This window comes from Chinchilla lanigera, unplaced genomic scaffold (genome assembly GCF_000276665.1).
Source record: "Chinchilla lanigera isolate Chin_1 unplaced genomic scaffold, ChiLan1.0 scaffold00079, whole genome shotgun sequence".
NCBI classification, from domain to species: domain Eukaryota; kingdom Metazoa; phylum Chordata; class Mammalia; order Rodentia; family Chinchillidae; genus Chinchilla; species Chinchilla lanigera.
The window spans coordinates 8,699,711-8,721,770 of NW_004955480.1; the positions used below are offsets into that span (position 1 = coordinate 8,699,711).

General features: G+C 41.4%; 1 long non-coding RNA gene across 1 annotated transcript in view; it reads right to left on the minus strand.

Moving 5' to 3' along the window:
* Positions 1–12,525: 12,525 nt before the first annotated feature.
* The window catches only part of LOC102019271, a 115,733-nt gene continuing 106,198 nt past the window's right edge, over positions 12,526–22,060 (minus strand). The window contains exon 5 of the long non-coding RNA XR_001230897.1: positions 12,526–12,618. This is a non-coding gene — a long non-coding RNA (uncharacterized LOC102019271). The remainder of the gene's footprint in view (positions 12,619–22,060) is intronic.

Here is a 22,060-nt window from a genome sequence, read left to right on the forward strand (position 1 = left end):
AAGAAGAAGAAGAAGAAGAAGAAGAAGAAGAAGAAGGAGAAGGAGAAGGAGAAGGAGAAGGAGAAGGAAGAGGAGAAGAAGGAGGGAAGAGGGAGGGGAAAAGGAGAGGGAGAGGAAGAAGAAGGAGAAGAGAGTTCTTTTAAAGAGGCATAGGTGATAACTGGCTTGAGGATTTTTGATGAGTTCATAAATGAAGAATTGCTGTATATTCCACCTATGAGACAATTTCCAGGGCATCTGAGAGGTGAATTTTTGTTACTATAGTTTTGGACAGACATTTTTCAAGACCATTTGAAAAGACACCAAAGAATTATATGGACTTTGTAGAAGAACTGTAGTAAAGATAGGAATTGAGGTTTATGAAAATATAGCCATTTACCATGTCAGATGGATGGTTCTGTAGCAAAAAATGCCACCACCCCCCAAGCCATATACTTCAGTTTGCTAGTTGCCCAGGTAACAGTTCTGGTTACATTTCTTGTTACTTTTGTTTCTTAGAAAAGGCTGGTCACTGTGATGCAAAGCTGGTCACTATGATGCATACTGTAAGAACCAGTCCCCAACTGACAAGCCATTCTGCCTCTGTACTTCCTGCTTGCTTGTCCCATACAAATTCTAGACCACGAGATCAGGGTCTGATATTCTGGGTATGATCCTGATCAGTGCCCATCCATGTAAATAAATCTGCCTCTAAATCCTGGGTGTCATTTTGGTGTTTCTGCTTGCCATAGCTGTTCTACTATGGACAAGACTTTCAGAAAATTGGAAACTGTGGAAATCTGATCGGGTTTCCTAGATTAGCTTTTAAACCTCTTCCATAGTCCAATGTGTGTGCCATACTGATTAATACTTCCTTTTCATTAAGAGTTGACATCTAATTAATACAAGAAAACTCTAAAGATACACGGATAGCAACATGTCTGATCCTTATAGTATGTAAAATGTAAGAAGCATTAATTCATAACCTTGCCATCAATATTGAAAATATATTGTACATGTTAATATTATGAAATATAAATAAATTATTCATATTGCACTTGCTTATAAATGTGTTTCCCAAATTTTTCATGTTAGTCTCATTATTTCCCAGCTTGGGGATTTTGAAGGTCCTCAGTCCCTAGAGAGGATGTATACAGAGGTTTCGGACTCAAATGACCCATGTTTGTACCTGGCTGCTCCTACTGAGCAATGTCTCTCAATGTGACCTGTTACTACAAACTCTGAGAACATCAATTTGAGATGAGCAAAATGGGAACAATAACATCTGTCTAAAAAAGCCATTTTGAAAATCAATTTACATCGGCTAACTCCACTTGCTCATGCACTAATTGATTACAGAAGCATTTGCTAAGTGCTTCTATGTGTGAGGTACCCTGCTAAGGTCTAGGAAATAGAAATGCTTCATTTGTTTCCATTGCAAATTAAACATCTAAAATTCTGTAAACACTGTGCTTTTTTAAAAAACAAATGGTTCCTATTTGTGATTCCAGAATATGAAGAGTGAAACTGACAGCTGTTCTGGTTGATGAGATGCTGATATGTCTGGTGTCTGCTGCAATCTGCTTCTCCTTGACATCTGGGTGTGCCCCTGAGTCATTTTCTGGGCATCCACCAAGAGGCATGGAAGAGCTGCTAAACCACTGTGCCAATCAAATACTCCATCTTTTGTGCTCCGCAGGGAGGGCTGGTCTTTGTAGAGGCTAATGAAATGGAGGGGAAATTCTAGTGTCTTTGGAGCAATATTTTTTTTCTTTTTTCCCAAAAGGCTGATGGCCAGTGAACATCCATCACCAGAAAAATCAGTTGTGCAGCTTGGTATAGAAAACTGACCTTAATATTTGTGCTTAGCAAATAGGTACGTATTTACTAAGTAAATGAATGGACTATACCATGACAACTTTTCCAACTGGCTTGGGGCAGCTGCCGTGGTGGACATGGGAATGTGTCCTGTGATCCAGACACAAAAGACAGAGACCAGTGAGACTCTGCCTGCTGGACTTCAACATCCACTGTAGTAATTTGCACAATGGCTCTGTCTCCCACGGGTCAGTTGTGACAAGGTCAGAGCATAGTGGGGATACTACGAATACCAAGGGACCCCTCTGATGCATAACAAGATCTCACTGACATCTTTCCTGAACTCTCTTTTGACTTTACTGCAGGCAGCCAGTGATGCCTCCACCCAGCCTACATCAGACTTTAAAGACCTTCTTCCTGATGCCCACCTAGAGTGGAAAAACACTCTGTTTACAAGGAGAGAAGGTCACAGGATTTGGTGAACAGCCTTACCAGGCCAGGAGCAAGGAGGGAAGAGTATGCATTAGATGAGATAAATGCACTGAGGAACACACTTGGGCCTGACAACAAGCATGCATCTTTATAACCGTGATCAGGGGCTCTAAAATCTAGTGGCAGAGATTTTGGCACATGGTGCTGATCAAGACAAAGGAAGATAAAAGAGATGTGGCAATCCCGAACAAAGGACCAGGCTGCAGGGCAGCAGCTCATGACCCCTGGAAACTCTGCCTTACTCTGGACCAGTGGGGCTGACTACAGGAGGCAATGGTCCAACAGGCTTTCAGAGGGAAGGTCACCCTTGGGTTCGGGTAGATGAGAAGCAGTAGGCTGCCTCCACAGACAGGGAGATATCGGGTGTATTTGTTAAGCTTGCTTCACTTCAGTTGCCCTACCTAAAAGTGAAGATCGTAATCTCAGGACAGAAGTCATGGTGAAATTAAGGACAAGATGAACAGAGTGTCTAGTACAGTATCTGTTGCATAATAAGTGCTCAAATTGAGGCTTGTTACCATACTAGGAGCCAAGAGGTCCGCAGGAGCAGAGATTCATCAAATTGGTCAATGTGTCGCTCTAGAACTTTGGTTATTCTGAGTTTCTCCACCCCTTATGTTCATGTGGAATAGGATCGATTCTGTTATTCAGGACTTTTTCATTTGCAAGTCATTCCTCCACTTTTCAAAATCCACTCAAATGACTTTCATTAAAACAGGAAAGAAAGGGTTTGTTGGGCCTGACAATGGAGCAGTACAAGAGTTCCTGGCTGTGGGAGTGCCCAGGGCACTTCTTTCTCTTACTTGGTGTGTGTTCACTGCAGGGGTAAAGCAAGATGGCAGAGACATCTCTAGATCTGCAGCGCCTTTCCAGACAAAAGAGGACCTCTTTTACCAGGTGATTTTAACACAAGACCTGGGAAAGTTTGCATCGGTCAGGCTTTCCTCCAAGGTCTAGCACTGGGCCAGTCATCACTGGCAGAAAGAGGAAGTATTTGTGACTAGTCAGGCTTGGTCATATGCATGCTCATTGTTAGAACTAAGGATAAGAAGGAGTCAGGAATGTTTCTACAAATAGGTGTGCAACCAGTGTCCGATATGTCCACCCATAATATAACCTCTGATTTATATTTTATATCTATAAAAGAATCAAGCTTGCTGTTTTTAAATTGAGTTAACTTTAAGAATCTATCCACAAATCAAATGAAATTATACTAAAAAAACTTCAGAGAATATTCCTCAAAATATTAAATGTGAGGGGTGAGCGGGGGAGTAAAATCGTTTTCCTTTGATCTTTCTTCTCATTCTGAAAAGTCTCTTAGAGGCCTACACCTCTTTCTGGATCTAGAACTGTCTCTACAGTTAACACTTGGTCTTGCTCAGTTTCCCAGATGGGGGTGGCACCCAGAGATACATGTTAGAAATTCAGAGAGATGGATAACCCAGACCCTAACCTTACAGGTAGACAGTGGATTGTAGAAGCTTTAAGCATAGATTTACGTCTGGTAAAGGATTTGGGAGAAAAGTCTGTCTTGTGGTTGAAGGAATAAAAATGTCTGCTCAAATATTCTGGGCTGTTAGCATATACAGAAAGTGATGAACACTACGCCAGACCAGAGCTCCTGGGACTGAAACAGCCCAAAGGTATTGGGGTGGTAATTGTTTCCTTTTGTCTTCTCTCCCCTTCCTGCCTGCCTCCAGTGACACATGTGTAGAGCCCTGTGTGTTCCCGGGAGCCACTCCGCCTGGTGATGTGAGATTCCCTCTGGCAAGGAGGATGTCGGGGCGCATCTGTGCGGCGTCAGGCAATGACACATTGGCATGAAAGAAGTGTTCTGATGATGCAGATGCTGCTGGCTTCAACGGTCCACTGCCTCTGGCATCAGTTCATACTTCAAATCAGATTGTGCAACCCTTCATTTATTTATTTATAGTCACTAAATGTTAATTTTGAGAAACATACAATAAAGAAGAAAATGCAAGGCACTCATAATTTTGCAATTCTCTTTCTTCCAAAATGCCTCCACCAATTTAATATTTTGCTGTCTATCACCCCAGATTTAATCTGTATAGTTCCACTTACTTTAAGGGATACAGTCCTAAAATTAGCTTGCCTCATGTGAAAATAGCAAACAGTAAAGCTGACTTTTCCCCCTACAGGAACTAAATATAAAGTAGCAGGGAATGTGTCTTCAGAGGCCACGAATCTCCAGTCTTTCCACTGGAGGACACCTTTGTGATGTGGACCTTGTGGCCCAATCACCATGATTTTTTTTTGTTGTTGTTTGTTTTGTTTTTCTCCGGTACTGGGAACCGAACTCACGACCTTGCGCTTGCCAGGCAGGCGCTTTGCCGCTGAGCTAAATCCCCAGCCCCCACCATGATTTTTTATTCAGGGTTTTCATTTTCCTTTCTTTGTTATATGAAGCCATTGTTTCTTTTCATACTTTTGTCACTTTAAGATTCACAGCTCTGTGTACCATTTCGGATAGCTTTTTGGCCTTCTTATATGTAACTGGCTCCAATATTTAGTTCAAAAGTTACTGATTTTGAGGAAAGTTTTCTCACTCTAGTATCAACATTTAATCAAACTTTGGCTGATCATTTTTAAGGACATTGAAATAAAAAATTTTTAAAAAGAACAGGAGGTCAGGTATGGAAGCTCGCGTCTGTAATCCCAGTGACTCAGGAGACTGAGGCAGGATGATTGTAAGGTCAAGGCCAATCTGGGAACATAGTGAGACATAACGTCAACAAACAAGGAAACAAAATGAAAAGACAGTGGTGAATCTTAATCTAACGGCGACTGCCCCTGAAATTGTGCAATGGAGGTTGGTATACACAGCCATGTGAACCCCAGCACAGTGAATATTTTATTAGAAGCCGGGGGTGCCCAGCCATAGCGTTAAAATCAGTGAACTTTCATTTAGACCTAGAGATTTAAAATTCTTAGATCCTGACAGTTTTGTTTTTAAGTTCTGATGGGTTTAAATTATTTTGATTTTATGATGAGCTTCCAAAATTTATAAGTCCACTACTATTAACTGACGAAGCCAGTGACGTCCCTTTCTCTCTGTGGACATATGTGTGTAGAGAGTCCTTTTCTCACAGAAGCAGAGATGCACAGTTTACACTGTTTGCTCACTTGTCCTTTTGACTTAATGGCACACAGAAAATAACTTAGATTTCAAAAGAACAGAGATTTTAATTCCCATTATAAATAATGTCTTTTTACCAATGGGACACAGACAGCTGCAGATACTCTTTGCCCTTGGTAGGTGTTCCTGGTTCTGCTTGGTAAATCTCCCTAGTAGGTGCCCCTGGTTCTTATTCTAGTCTGTGAATTCTAAAATTCTTAGCAGAACTCAGATCTTTTTCACAATCCTGCATTCAGGAGTAAATTATCCAATTGTTCCTCAAGTGTCCCTGGTGCCAGGGGTAGTACAGTAGACCCTGGGATCTGCTTCCCTGAGAGGTGAGTCTTGTCCAGGAGACAGGAAGTAGATTGGAAATGGTGTGAGGAGTGAGACTGATAATTTAATCGGAGGGTTAAGTTAGGCTGCACTGCAGAAAAGACATGTTAAGGGTGACCTATGGTCAGAGAAGCTTGGAGTTTGGGTGAGGGGAAGAGAACAGTGCTCCAGGAGGATGGAGTAGAGTATTTAAAGATCTAAAGGAAAGAAAAACCATGGAAATCCATTTCTGAAAGGGATCCAACTCTCTAGACCCCAAAGGAAATGATGGGGAATCTAAACAAACATCTTGGAGACAGACTTCAAATTGATAGAAAGACACATTCATTGCAGACAGAGGTGACCAGTGACATCATGGATTTTCTCAGTGTTTATCCTGTGGATTACTTAGTGTTGCTGAAAGGGGGTGTGAGCTTTGTGAGAGAGATGGTAGTCTTTGATTGGAGGAAGCACCCTGTTCTTAAAACCCGAAGCTCATCATCAGAGCCTCTTTCCTGAGTTTTATGACTTTACATATTAGCCAAATACCAAAGAATATTGTTGTGTCCCCGCAGAACTGTGCAGAGTTCAGCTTGTGCTTGGCACGGATGTCTTTCAACCAGCATTCATCTGAAGACTTACAGAGTATTTAACTGGCTCTTGGGCATTCCCTTAGCAGAAAATAGAATTTTATAAGTATTTTAAAAATGATAAATAGAGTCGATGATCATCACTTGAGTTTGGAACTGAAAGGGACTTTGGAGGCCAAGCCAAAACCCTCATTTTAGATAAAATGTGAGCACTCATGACGTAGGCAGCATCTCCCACCAGCAAGGACCAGAGGCCCAGCTCAGGGGATTGTCTGGCTCCAAGTCATTCCATTTAAACTGGGCACTGCTGGAGGCCAAGTCCTAGGGAACAACACATGTATAACCTGGGAAAGTTTGAATCAAGGTCCCAGAGTCAACGTTTGAAGAGCTGCCATGGGCCCAGGGTCCTCGTCTGTGCTTTTCTTCTGTCTGGATTACTTTTATGCCCCTCACCCACCTGTGGTCTCCTTAGCCTTCAGGTGTCAGTGTCAATGTCATATCCACAGAAAGACCTTGGACATCAGGTCTAGAGTTGATTCCTGATTAGCACATCTCCTAGTAGCCTGTCTTTCCTTCATAAATTGAGCAAAGTGTAATAGTGAGTGTATGTGTTAATTTCCTCTGTTCTCTTGCCCCTCATTGCCCTGCCAATTCTATAAAGTTAAAGATCAGGACTGTTTGGTTAACAATATGCCAGTGCCTGGCAGTGGGGAAGGGCTAGGTGTTCCCCCAATGCCTCCTCATAAGAACCTCAGTCTCCTCCACCCAGCTCTGGATCTGGGAAGCTGATTTTCTTCACTATGTCCGAAGGTTCTCTGGACCCCTGGCTTCTGATTAGGTTTTGTGAGATGCAAAGAAGAACCTGAAGGACAGGAGGAGAGGAAAGTCTGTTTTCATTCCTCTGCACCTCCCTAGGCATGTCCAAAAGTTGCAGAATGCAGCTCAGATCTTTCCACCTGAGGTACAAATTCTGTCTGGGCTTTCTCCTGGATTATGAACTCCCTCCTTTCTCTCTGGGAGAAGTGATAATGGCTCCACTCTGTGACTAACTCTAGTTAATTCATGACGTTTTGTTATTTGAACCCTCCCCAATTTTTCTGAAATACCTACATCTTTGCTAAGTTTTTAAATGACCCCCTCTAAATGTATTCCCTCTGTCTCACTAAGACTTTACAGGATGAAATAGTTGTTTAATACATTTAACTTACATCTATTAAAACAAAGGACCCGTGCATTCTATGGGAGCTCTAGGGAAGAAAACCAAACCCATTGAGTGCCAAGTTCAGTGAAAAAGATGCAGTGGCATTTTTGAAGGAGAAGGCATTGGAGAGATGGGAGAGCCAATTATCAGGGGACATGCAGGACCGTAGGAGAGGAACTGAACTACACTGCTGTTAGATGTAATTGCTCTAACCAGCACCTTGCTATGCAGGTCTCATCTCAAGGGGAGCAGAGCAGACTGCATGACCTTATGGGAAGCTGGGTTTGGAGGACTCACCTACACACGGCCCCATGGGAATTGCTACTCCACACATTTGCTTTCCACCGATGAAAAACAAAAAAGCCACAATAAGTGATTTCTAAGACCTCTTTCCATGCTAAAATTCCCCTGGTTCAGTGTTTCCATGATATGGGCTGACTACAGGTAACCTGGAACTTTTATAAAGGAGATAAATAACACAGGAAGGATTATATTTAGTCTCCTGTGGGTGAAAGCATCTTAGCAGCCTCAGCAGAACTCTGCCTCTCCCCTTGACCTTGGAATTTTGGGTCAGTCAAACACACCCACACACCAAGTGGCCAGCATCCACCCTAGGAGAATATCAGGCTTCTTGCCAGTGGAATGAAGTTTTCTCCATGCTCATATTCCCCACCATGGAAACTGGCACAACAAGATACTCAGTGAACGTTCAGAAAGTAGGGGAAACAAATATTTGCGGCAGAATTGCTAGCTTCTGCCGGTCACTGCCTTCAAGCCCACTTAGAGTCTGTATTTTTCTGGCTTCTCATCCCTTTTGACTTAATACTGTGCTCCTGGCTCCATAATTTCTGTTTGGAACCAACAGCGGCTTTCCAGAGCTGTCCTGACATTGTCCTCTGTGGATTTTGCATTTGGACATGTCTTCCCTCTACTCCAAGTAACTCCATTGTCAAACATGCCTTGTAGATGCCACCTAAAATGCAACCTTTACAAAATCTCCAAGTAACTTGGCAAATATGTCTCTATCTCTTTCACTTCCATCTAATTCCTGATCTTTATTTCATCCTCAATTCCTTAACTCTTATTTGAAAGGGCAATGTTTTTTTTTTTTTTGTTTTTTGTTTTTCAGTAAAGGGCTTTAACTATCAAAATGTCCAGCAACAGAAAGCTCATACTTAATCTATCCTGAGAAAATATCAGACACCCCTCCTGTGGTAGTAGTTGCTCAGTATGTTTAGCAGTAACCATATAAGTATGTGTTCCTCAACTTCTATTAACTTTGCCTCTTGGGCACGCACTTATTTTTACTCACAATATTTGGACACCAAATAAGTATTGTGTGTTTTCTCCTCACACTGACTAATTATCTTGCTCTCTAGATGCCTACTGAATGTCCTAGATTTTAATTCAGTTCGGTCATTAAGGACCCAGAGTTAGCCCAGTTCCCACAGGTTCAGATTTGCATCCCATGAGGCTGTTCACATTTAAGATGCCAGTCACAAGTCCTATGCAGCCCATACTTCTGAATAACAGGTTATAAACTGGGGGTTCCCCTGACTTCCTATTCTTGAGTTTCATAATATGCAGACTGCTAAAAAAAACCCAAAACTCATAGAAACACTGCATGTGTCCTGTTTGATGAACAGCCACATGGAACGGAAGCAGAGGTGAGGAACGAGGCAGGTGAACGCAGCACTTCCATCCCTTTTGGCAGCTCCAACCTCCACCTAAGTTCCAAAATAAGAGCAGAATTCCTGCGTGAAAAAGCTTGAGTCTTCAAATGAGATAGATTATACACATTCCAACTGGCTGAGGGTTCTTTACCTCAGTTTGGAGTGAAATCACAAATAGACCTCCTCGGTGTGTCCATTAGTCCAGAAGTGCTCCAACTCTATCATTTAGGGTTTTTAATGGGGATTCCATTATAGTCATGACTGATTAAATCATTGTTCATTGGTGGTTGAATTTATTCTATAGCCCCCTTTTCCTCCTTGGAAGCCTGAAAGTCCCAACTCTAATCATGCCTTGCTCTTTCTGGTGACCAACTCTCACTTTGAAGATACCTAGCAGCACAGCCACCAGTCATCTCATTAGCATGTAAAATACACCTATCTCGAGGAGCCTCCCATGCTTATCTTGGTGCTCTCTTTCTCTCTTGCTTTGCTTGCTATTTTGAACAGAAAATCATCCAGCAAATGATTCACTTTGAGATGTTGGAGTCAGTAGATGTAGGAGTCTAAGTTCCAAAATAATAGCAGAATTCCTGTGTGAAAAAGCTTGAGTCTTTGAATGAGATAGATTATACACATTCCAACTGGCTGAGGGTTCTTTAGCTCAGTTTGGATTGAAATCACAAATAGGCAAGGTGCAATTCACTTTGTGCTAACAGGCCTGGGCTTTGAGCATCAGTGGTTTTTAGCAGTTAGGGTCCCTCCTTGTGGGAGACCCACTATACTGCATTCTCCTGAGAAATGAAGCCCCTTACCTCTATTTTTCCTTGACATTTACTTCAGCCCTATTCACTGAGAGGTGCAGAGCTGGTACATGAACCAGATGTTCTCTTAACTGACTAAAAGGCTAAGCCATAAGATCACACCTCAGTTGAGGCCATGGGACTCAGAAAAACCTCTACCTTCCTAGCAGTGAAGGTGCCATCCTTGTATTCATCAAGCTATCTGTTGCATTGTTAATTGGAGGACCTCTGTGCCTGGTGCAAAACTGCTCTGTTTTTTCTTACAGCCAATGCCTGCAAAGTTTCTCTGCCCTAGCATTCTGCTGTGACCCCCTACCCACCTTTCTGACTGATACCAATAAAAGCTATAACTTTATTATGACATATGCTGCAGTGTGAGAAGTAATGCATGGGCTGACCTGGCAAGAGTATGGGAAAGGCTGCTTATATAGACAAAAAGGTGGGCTCACAATGCACAGAGTCTCGCTAGCCTGAGACCTCATACCTAGGCAGGGTCAGGTGCGAGGCTGCTTGCAGACTGGGTTGGGGATAGCTTTTGAATAGCTGTAGTGCTGCAGAGAGGTGTAGTCACCCAGGCAGAGTGCAGTGTGAAGTCACCTGAGAAGGACCAGGACTCAGGCTTGCTCCAGCCAGAGCAGAAACCTCCTACAAACCTCATAGGCTTCTGATGTAGCCATGGCTGTAAAAAATGGAAGAAAAACATTTTCAAATGTGTGTCTGGGTGAGCACAAGGTCCTTGTTATCTACTCACCTGTTGACTTTCTTTGAAAAGTGACATTAACAAGGAATAAACCACTGTTGTGTTTGGCCACTGAGATTTGAGGGCTGTTTGTTATACCAGTTTACCTTCCTGACTAATACATATAATCCACTTGTTCTTACCTTTGAGCCACCACATTAATTCCCTTGATTCTTAGTGTGATGCACCTCATGGAAGAAATATGACAAATTCTAAGACAGAATTTAGTGAAGTATTTATTTAGACAGAAACATTTCCTTAACTATCATTTCAAAGGAGCATCTGTGTTTTCAGAGCAGAAGGAGAATTTTCTTCAGTGAAGAAAACAGATTCATTTTGATGCCTATTAACTTGGTACTTGCACTTACAAGTAAAAATCAATCAAATTTAAAAATATTACCTTATAGCTAGGTATGGTGGTGCATACCTGTAGTCCTAGCACTCTGGAAGGCTGACGCAGGAGAACTGCAAATCTGAGCCCACCCTGAGCAATTTAGTGACTTGAAAAGACCCTGTCTCAAAATGAAATATAAAAAGTAGTTGGGGATGTAGCTCTGTATGAAGGTCTTTGAGTTCAATCTCCACTACCACAAGGAAAAAAGGATGTAATTGAGGGAAGAAAAGAGTGTGTCTCTTTCATTTTGGTAGACAATAGTTACTGTATGAAAGTTGCTGCCTTTTCTCTCAGCTTGTACTGTGTTTGGCAAAGGCTCCAATGTATGATCATTGTAAATTAAAGTTTTCCCTTGCAGAAGAATTTTGTAGGAGGAAATTAACAATTAGAAAAAAAGAGACAGATTTGTGCCTTGATGAGTTGGCCAGATATGTCCCATCCAGACTCAGAGATGTGAAATATTCCCCTGGTTAGCCAACAAGGACGTGCATTTCAGTAATTTTGTTCTCTTCAGCTCATCAGTTGCACTCAGGAAAGTGAAGTTAGGGAGACATCAAGCTATTTCTTCCTTGGTTTTGGTCATTTCTTTAGGAGACATCATTAAAAACAAGAAAGAAGCCGAGGCAAGGACTCAGCATATCCTCCGTGTTTTTGTTCCAGTTAATCCCTGCTTTTCCTTCTTGGTATCAGGGAGCTAGCCAGTGTTGCTACAGCTGGGGTAATCAGCTGAGCCACTGTATGCAAGGAGACTTCCAAAGGATCTTTGCAATTGCTTACTAAGGTGTGGCTTCTTAAACGATTTATTCTCTATAGTATCAATATGGTCCATTTGAACTGTAAATTAGTTCATTGGCAAAGGCTGGAAAATGCCCTTTTCATTTGCTCCCCACACGAACATTCATGATGGAGTTGAAAGAGTGTTAGAGTACTCTCAGCAGTGATTCTTGCTGTGAGCTGCTCAGGAGCAAAAAGTGCATGAACTGTCCACAGAAGGATAATTTGCATTTTTTCAGTATCTTGTGACATCTTAGCAGGGGTGGCTGGAACTCACAGATGGGGCTAAGTATAGCTTTTGCCACTCTTGCTCTGCATGACTGTGGGAAGGTCATGTAAACCTCCCTAGGCCTCAGTGTCATCTTTTGTAGACTAGTGGTAACAATATTCACATCAAGGCTTACTAAGAGGTTGAAGTACAATAATCAGTGTCCAGCACTGAGTAGGTACGAAATAAGGTATTGTCTTGTTCTCAGAGATGGGCAGTTGAGACTGTGTTGAGTGTTATCATCTTCCACAAACTCCAGAAAACAATCTCTCCGTGTATGTGTGTGTGTGTGTGTGTGTGTGTGCGCGCGCGCGCGTGCGCACACGTGCAGATGTAGGGGAGGCAGTAGTCACCTGGTGGGACAGCCTCTGCAAGAGTGGACAGAGACCTTACACAGCTGATATTCCCATCTCATTGCCATCAGAGGAAGAATTCGAGGCTGGAAGAGAAAGAGCAATTGTCAGAATCTACCTAACTTTAGGAAGAGATGGATCCAGGACTCAGACTAGGTCCCCTGTCACCTTTGCTCATGTGACAGTTCCTCTCTCATGATAGTGAGATGACCTACTAAGCTCATAGCAGGTAGCAGAACCTCACAACATCCAAGTGAGAAAGCTTTTATGACAGATGCTTGTTTCACAGATGGGGACCCTAAGGCCCAGAGAGGAAAACTTCCTCACCCAGAGTCCCAGAGGTGTGTGAACTGCTCCTCTCTTACTGGACTCCAAAGTCTTTGCTCACCCTGCTGTTTTATCTCACTAGAAAGAAGTTCTGAAATTTTCCAGCATGATCCAGTTCTCGTGGTCAGAACAAGTGCAGCTGCTGTCAAGGTGGAGGGATAAGCATCTCAGCATTTCCTGCTCTCTCGTTCCATTCCAGCTGTGCAAGCTCAGTGAGCAAGTGCACCTCTGGCCAGCAGAAGGACCACTTCCTGCCTGTCTTTTCAGATTGTCTTCTAATGACTTTCAAGGGGGCTCAGAGCCCAGATGCGTTTGACAGGGCAGCAGAGCAAGCCAGCTTCATTCCTATGAACAGCACTTCCAAACTGCTCTGAGGTGAGCTCAGTTCACCAGCCCATTTTATTATTTTTTTTTTTTTCCTCCGGTACCGGGAACCGAACTCACGACCTTGCGCTTGCCAGGCAGGCGCTTTTGCCGCTGAGTTAAATCCCCAGCCCCTCACCAACCCATTTTAGATGGGAAACCATTGGAGTGTCCCCCACACCCACGGGAGTGCCCAGACTGAAGGGTGGAAATGCAAGTCCCACCCTCCCGTCTGACCGCTGTCCCTGGGCCAGTGGATGATCTCTTATAAAGCTGTGTGAGCAGCTGCTGCAGCCCGGAAAGAGCTTGGCAGATGACATCATGTGGGAGAGGAAAATAGACCCGGACAGCTTTTACATGATCACTATCTCCTCTTGTCTGCCGAGTTTCAGAGCTGCAGTTTTCTAACAAAACGACTTGCTGGCTCTAACTGCACCTTGATCTTGTACAAAATTGAAACCAGATGGTGCACCTGCGTGACCTTGTGCCAGAGGCCTCCAGGCTTTGGGCCTCACTTTTCTGTGAGGGACCCAGCGCAGGATGGAGGCAGATGGTGGGTTTGCCATTTCCTAGCGTCCTAGCCTTGGTGGAGCAACTGGCCTTCTCTTAACCTGAGTGTCTGCGTGTATCACACGGAACAGTGACAGGACTTAGCTCAAAGCCTGCTGGGGAATTAAATGCACTGTTGCACCTGGGCCTCCATGGCATGAGCCTCAGCCCGTGCTAAGAGTCTATTCATGCTAAGTGCCAGGTCTCCCCACAGTGGCAGCCATTGTGTTTTCCCCTTGGCACAATAAACATTGTAGCAAAATGCAGGTAAGGCTCTTGTGAGGATTAAGCGACTATATGTTTCTGCAGGATTTAGAAGTGCTAGCAACCGAATACTGAGTCTCATGCAGAGAGACTGAGTAGAGATGCCCTCAGAAGGTTGATTCAGGGACTCTGAATGCAGACGGTCAAGTCTTGCCTCTGCCAATCACCAAATGAGCGTTATACAGCTCAGCTCATTAGCTTCTACAGTGGATTGTTCCAGGAGGGGACGCTGGAGGAACAGGGAGAAAGCGAGGTACAGAGCAAGACACTCCGAGACATTGTGGGCTGGGGCCAGGAGCCCTGGCTTACAATCTAACCCTGACTTCACTGTCAAGACCTAAGTAGCCTTGGGCAAACCTCTCCTCTACTTCGACTTCTATTCCCTGTACTGCGAAAGCAGAATCTAGGTGCCGTGCCAAATTCCTCCTAATGCTCAGAGCAAACAATTCGCTGGTACTTGGGGGCATCAATCCTATCTACTGGTGGTAGGAATGGACCATGGTAAAGTTATTCACGTGATGAAGTTGGCACCACCCAGTTCAGGTAAAGATGTACATATCTGCCATGATTCATCAGTAACGTTATACTTGTTGAAACATTGATGGAGCCCTTGTTATGTTCCAGGATAGCTAAGGGTACACTCGCGGCCAACATACATAAAAATTCCAGCTGTCGACAAGCTCACTTTGCGGCAGAGAGGACAAACCCAAGACAAGATGAGGGAGTTCTATCTATACAAAGAAGTGCTCAAAGTGGAGAAGGCAGTGTGGCTTTGGGTTAGGCGTGCAAATTTAAGCTCTGATTCTCCACTGCGTAAGGCTCAGGCTTGACCTGGGTGTGGCGCCTGGTGGACAGCCGTTGGGAAGAAAGGTCAGGCAAATGGGTAAGGGAGTGGCAAGAACCTGAAGCCCGAAAAGACCGATTTGGATGCACGTGTGCGTGGGCAGTACGTTCTCATCTGGAGTGAAGTATGTCTGTTTCCAGAGCAGACTTGCAGCGTTTGCATTACCATTATTTTCAAATTGAGAAGTACATGGAGAATAAGAACCACATCTTCCGAATCAGCCAAAACGAGGCTAAAGAAGAGGCGTTATTTGCACATTGCTGCCCCCTCGTGGTGATATAAAATATAGCAACAACTCTGCATGTGTTTTCCTGCAAGATAAAATACATCATCAATCCCTGGGAACATAAAACTCCATCACTGGAGTATTAGAATTAAAGGATCAATGTGCGATGAACGCAATCATTATTTATTCCAAACATGTGCTAATAAAAATTTAAAGAATAAACTATCAGTGTGGTGGAAATGCCTTTCAATTCCAAAAGTTTGAACAGTGTGGCCACAACAAGCTAGTCGGGCCAGAACAGGAAGATAATTTCGGATGTCGGTGCAGTCACGGCATGTCTTTATATGGTAGGACAGATCTTTGCTCAAATATCACTCTTCAGGAGTCTCAGTTACACCAGAGCTCCTGAGAGCTTCACCTATTCCCCCGCGCTGGGATGCCCAGAGTGTTTCCCCCGGGGAATCTGTCTGTGGAATGCTGGGAGCCTCTTCACTTTAGTGTGAAAAGAGTATTCACAGAATTCTCAAAAAGAGGTGGTAGATCCAAATACGTAGGGAAATAGCCAGTTGAACTATGTGTGTCCACAAAATGAGACATGTATTAGTTTATTCCCGGGGTCCTTGCTCGAACATTTGATTTCACTTCTACACACTTCAACACAGTTGCCTCTTAAGGTGGCTGGTTACTAGGTAGATTCCATCACTCACTGATATTGGGACAAGTTCCCTAATCACCCCAAACCTCTGTTTTTTCCACTAAATAGGGGAAAAAATCAAGTAAATAGTATCAATCAACAAGTAAGTAAGAATAGGCTTGTAGAAAAAAACTGGTAGAGTATTAGGTGTCCAGTAGATGCTTAATAAATATTATATAACTTTATTTTCTCAGATTAGGATACACAATGTATTAACTACTGTTACTATTTCATTAGGAAATTTTGTTTAATTTTTTTAAAAAATTAAAACAAACCTATGCTTTAAAAGCAAGCTTATCCAACACTGATATTCATACAAACTTCTAAAGCATTTCAAGATTCATAGTAAAATGAGGATGTCCCTCAAGAATTGTTCTTGGCGTTATATCCCTAGCAAGCTATGGAAAATCTGACAAACAGAGAGCATCTTTAATGTGTACACTTGGTCCAATTTTCCCAGATGTATTTTGGTGTGATCGCCATTATGAGGAAGTAGTTATTGTCGTCTGTGTAAAGATAGCATTACTTAGCCTATTTCTACTCACTCTGTTTATGGCTGAGAGTAATGTTCTACTAAAGAGGCTAATGTTTCACACATTGCATGTGCAGGAAAACTATCCCGGGTCCTGCTATGTGTGGGCCTGGGTGTGTGTGTTCCTCAGGATTCACCTGTTGAAACACAACCACCTGTGCAAATGGCATTAGGACGTAGGACCACCGGAAGGTGATGAAGGTAGAGTCTTACAGAAGGGATTGGTGGCCTTATAAAGAGACCCCAGAGAACTGCCCAGCCCTTCTACCATGTGCCAACAAAGTTGCCACCTGTGAACTAGAAAGTGAGCCCTTGGCAGACTCCAAATCTTCAGCCTTTGGCAGACTCCAAACTTCATCTTGGATTTCTCATGCACTACACCTAGGAGAAATAAATTTCTGTTGTGTATAAGCTACCTGGTTTTTGGTATTTAGTTATAGCAGCCCATCACAATGGGTCCCTATTTGCGGAATCAACAGCTTCTCTTCTTCTGGTTTAAAATCCTTACTATTGTTGTTTTTATTAATACAAAAGTAGTATTTGATTATTGTAAATAAAATTGAAATGGTACAAAAACACGCGGCTTATAAAAGAAACTTTTTCTAGAATCCCAACCTTCTCCTGAAGATTTGATATATTATGTTCTCTTTACTTGATGACTATACCAACATATGTGTGAGTGTCCTAACAGAAGTGAGGTTGGACTAACCTGCTTCGCTGTGATTTGATTTATTTTTAAAATCTATCAGTCAAGGTTCACCCAGAGGAGGGGATCCAAAGTTGCATGGATTGCCAGCTACTTAAAGAAACGAAGACGTCAATACATTTGTAATTATTTATTGGTCTCAGAACTGAAGTGACTCCGCCCACTCGCTAGAGCACGATGACGTCTTAAGGCTACACACTGTGAAGTTCCTTCTGATACCAGGCCACCTGGCCATCTCACTCCAGAACAATCCACACCTCGTGGCTGGCTGTGGAGGATAGCAGCAAAGGGGGCGTTTCAAAGACCCTCCTGTACTAAGCTGGGACCTGGTAAATAGATATCTGTTTGTCAATATATTTTCGTTCTTTTACTTTTAAAATAAAAAAATAAAGTGAAGAACTTAATCTTGTCTAAGTTTCTTACATGGTTAAAGCCTCTGAGGAAACACTGACCATCTGAAAAGGACAAGAAGACATTGTTTAATTCCTAAGTAACGTCTAAGTGCAGTATTGATAAGCATCATAAGTTCCCCAGTTCCCCAGACCCCAGGAGTAAGTCTTGGGGGTGTAAAAATGTATCCAAAGTTGCATTTGGGGCAGATGCCTTTGAGGCACCACCTGCCTTCTCCTTTGAAGGTGTAACTCTCTCTTAACCTAATCTACAATAAATCCTACCTATGTTTCTGCATGGCCTTTGTGTTCTGATTGAATATTTTCATCTAGGGCACAAAGAACTGAGGACCAAAGCAGTGAAGGTCTTGCTGTTAGGACCCAGCTTTCCAGTGACAATACTGCTAGGCTGTCTCTGTCTGCTCCCCATTTTTTCCTTTTGTTCCTTGTCTCCTCTCCCTCAGAAGGAAAAAAACAAACACAAGTGAATGATTTGGTTTTCTACAGTCCTTTGCGGAGTAACCCAGCTTCCCTCCAGCCTATGCTGCTGAATTCAAATCCAGACCAGCTTTTGCACAGACTCACGTATCCAACACTGTTCTCAGCTGTGGGCCACAAAAACACGCTCTAGATGAATTCAGCCAGAGAATGCCTTGAGGGTAGTTTAAGAGCTCAAGCACCCGCAGGGTTGCTGGCGAAGCAGGCCCAGCGGGCGGGAGACTGGGCCGCCGAAGCCCAGTGTGAGGTTACAGCGCCACATGGCAGGGTCACAGCTGGACACTGTATGTCCTGGCTGTCATCATCACCAACGTCACCTGGGCACATTGGTGGTCTGCTGGACCCCACTGCCCCTGCCTGCTGGTCTTGGTCCCCCACTTCACATAGAGGGGATCCAGAGCCTGTAGAACCAAATACAATGACAAGTGCTCTCCACAGCTCATGAAGATGCTTTGGAAAGGGAAGAGCAGTCTATCCGCATCTCATCCTGCTCGTCCTTCTCTCTCCTGCGAGCTCAGGCTCCAGGGGTAGAACTGCTGGGCACAGACTGAAAACAACCGCCTTCCTCTTCCCACTCTTGACCCCCACTGCCTGCCTCTTTGGGCAGAATTGATTACAGTCCTCTTTTCCCTGCAGTCATTGTTACTTTTAAGCATTTTGTACGACTGTGTTTGTACTTCCTTCAATGGACACAAAAATCCTATAAAATAGACACTATTATTCTCTATTGTTCAGATGAAAAATCTAAGCCCTGGGAACATTTTGTGCTTTGCTAAAAGATATACACTGAAAAAGGGGAAACATTTCAAACTCAGGGTTGTCTGATTTCAAAATCTTTATTCTCACTTTAAAATTTATTTATTTTTTATTAACACTGCGCATGCACATAGTTTAAGAATCTAATTGCTATTTTGTATCCACCTCTGTGTCTAAATAAGCAAAGCATACTGTTACTTCCTGATCTGTTTTGATCGTTATCTTCTTGCTTCCCATTACTCACCATAGGCGTTTAACTCTTCTCAGTGCATTGTTGCTATTATTCTTTTCCCTAACTCACCATCACAATTCTATCATAATTTTGCTTAGAAGCTAATTTCAATACCTAGTGGATATATGGCTAGATAAACTATTGACAGCTAAGCCATGGAGTAGACTATGATGCTATTATCAACAGTATCTTTGCTTCAATTTCATTTTCTGTTTGTGGTTCACAATTAGAATTATTTCTTTATATTGACCATGTGTGCAGCAATCTTTCTATATTAATTTATTAATACCAGCAGTGTATCTGTCATTCTTTCGGCTTCTCTACATTCATAATAGTAGAAATTTTAAATAAGGACAGTCTTTCTTTTCCTTTTTAATTCATATTCCTTTCTTCCTTGAAGTGAACTTTACTGAGTCGCTCACAGTACAGTGAGTGAAATTTAAGTGTGTAATTTGATGACTTCAGACAAATGTGTATACCCAGGACAGCAACACAGCAAACAACATTAGGAACCTACATGTTGTGTCTCTGGTAAGTCAGTCATACAATCACAGCTTGTATTTTCAATGCCCGGAAACAGCCGATTCTATCAGAAATGTTCTATCTATCTATCTATCTATCTATCTATCTATCTATCTATCTATCTATCTATCTATCCATCTATCTAAACTTGTCCCCCTTTCCATTTCTGATTTTAGTTATTTGACCTCTACTTTTGTGTTACAATTTTCTTTTCTACCAGGGTCTTATCAGTTGTATTAGTCCTCTTAAATAAGAAACTTTTGATATTGTTAATCTTTCTGTGTTTGTTGCCTATTTCATGAATTTCTTTTCATGACTATATTATTTCCTTCTCTGGATTTAATTTACTGCTTTTTCAAAAAAACTTTCTTGAGATTGATATTAAAATCATTGATTTTTAGTCTTCTATTTTCCATTAGACTGTAAATTTTATTCTAAGCATTAATTACTTTTATTCTGGAAATTTTGACATATTGTATTTTTGTTATCATTTACTCAAAAATATTTTAAAAGTCCCATATGAACTATACTTTGACTTTGTCAAAGTATATTTCCTTACTTTTAAATGAATATTTTCTTGTTACACTTTTGTCACTAATTTCCAGGTTTAAATCTACTTGGATCAGAATATATTCAGTATGATTTTAATCTTCAAAAAATATGTACTATTTTCCAGTTATCATTTTATTAATTTTCAGTTTTAATTTTGCCTTATTCAGAACATATTGTATATGATTGCAGTCTTCAAAAAATTTATAAACTTGCTGCAAATTATTGAAAATATTCCACATGTACACTTGAAAGCATGTATATTATTGTTTGGTGTGGAGTTCTATGTAAGTGAATTAGATTGATTGTCTGAACTGTGTTATCAAATCTGTTATTATCTGTATTAGTTCTATTGCTTACCAAGAGCTATATTTGTATCTAATATTATGTTATGGGTTTGTATATCTTTATTTTTAGCTCTGTTAATTATTACTACTTTAGATGTCTTGAGGCCATGTTGTTAAGTACATATACATTTATAGTGTATCTTCACGATAAAGTAGAAATTTCATCTCATTGTAAAATGACCCTTTTTAGCTCTAGTATACCACTATTTCCACTAAAATCCAATTTATTTAAGTAGAATTCCATACAATGAAATTCACCTTTTGGTGTTTTTTTTTTTTGTTGCTTTGTTTTTGTTTTTTGTTTTTTCTTCCAGTACGAGGAATCAAACTCACGACCTTGCACTTGCCAGGCAGGCTCTTTGCTGCTGAGCTAAAGCCCCAGCCCTGAAATTCACCTTTTATATAAGAATAGTTTAATGAGTTTTGATGTATGTACAACCATATAAGCACTACCATAACTATGAAAGAATGTATTTTTATCACTGTATAATGCTCCTTTTTTTTTTTTTTTTTGTGGTGCTGGGGATCAAACCTAGAGCCTTGTGCATGCAAGGCAAGAGCTCTACCACTGATCCACGTCCCCAGCCCTGGTGCTTCTTCTTGTGTCTCTGGGGTCAATATCATCTAACTGCTTGTCCTACCATCTACTTTTTATTTTCTTTACTGCCTTCTCTTTTATTACATCATACTGTCCTTTAATACTTTGTTATAATATGTTTAGTGTGTTATAATTTACTGAATTTTTCACATTACAATAAAGCATATATTTTGCAAAAGAATTTCACAAAAGTGCATAAAGTATTGACATATCTCTATTAGTCACTCTAGAGTTTACAATGTGCTTTCCTGATTTATTAAATGCTTTTATCATGTCTCAGTTCATACAAGGGTGATCTAATCCTTTAATACATTCACTTTGTCCTGACATATCTGTTACTGTTACTGGTTACTTAAGACCAATAATAATAGTTCAAACTCTGTAAGAATTTGTATTAACATTGTCCATATACATTCAGATTTACATGTTAATTGTTTTTTCTTCCAAATATCTTTGAGATTTCATCTGGTACATTTTCCTTCTTGTTCATATTCCTTTTAGTTTAGAGATGACAAAATCTCACCACTTTTGTTTAAGTATTTTGCCCTGGAGAAATCTGGGGCTACTGAATTATGCTGTTGGTTGTTTTTTCTCTAAATTTTAGCATTTATCAGTAGATCTTGACTGTAGAACTTACAAAGGTGGCATAATTAGGAAAATTTTATATTTTCTACATTTTTCTAAAATTATTGTTTAAAGTTTTCTCTCAGGAGAATTTGTTTTGTCTCCTTCATTAATCAATTATTCAATAACTTTTATTGTATTAGGACAGACTCATAAACTTTTATTACATTCTTTGTGTCATAATCCAATACTACTGTTATTTATTGTATACTCAGAATGTCATAGCTTTGGCTACTAGTCACTCATTAGGTTGTTTTGGCATGACCTCACCTTAATTAAAAATAATTAACTATTTTATTTGTTATAGAGTGGTATCTCACTGTAGTTTTGATTTACTTTTTCCTAAGAACAACTGATATTTGCATACTTATTTACCTTCTGCATATCTTTTTTTTCCTTTCTTTAAAAGTTCCTTTCTAGGGGCTGGGGATTTAGCTCAGCGGCAAAGCGCCTGCCTGGCAAGCGCAAGGTCGTGAGTTCGGTTCCCGGTACCAGAGAAAAACCAAAA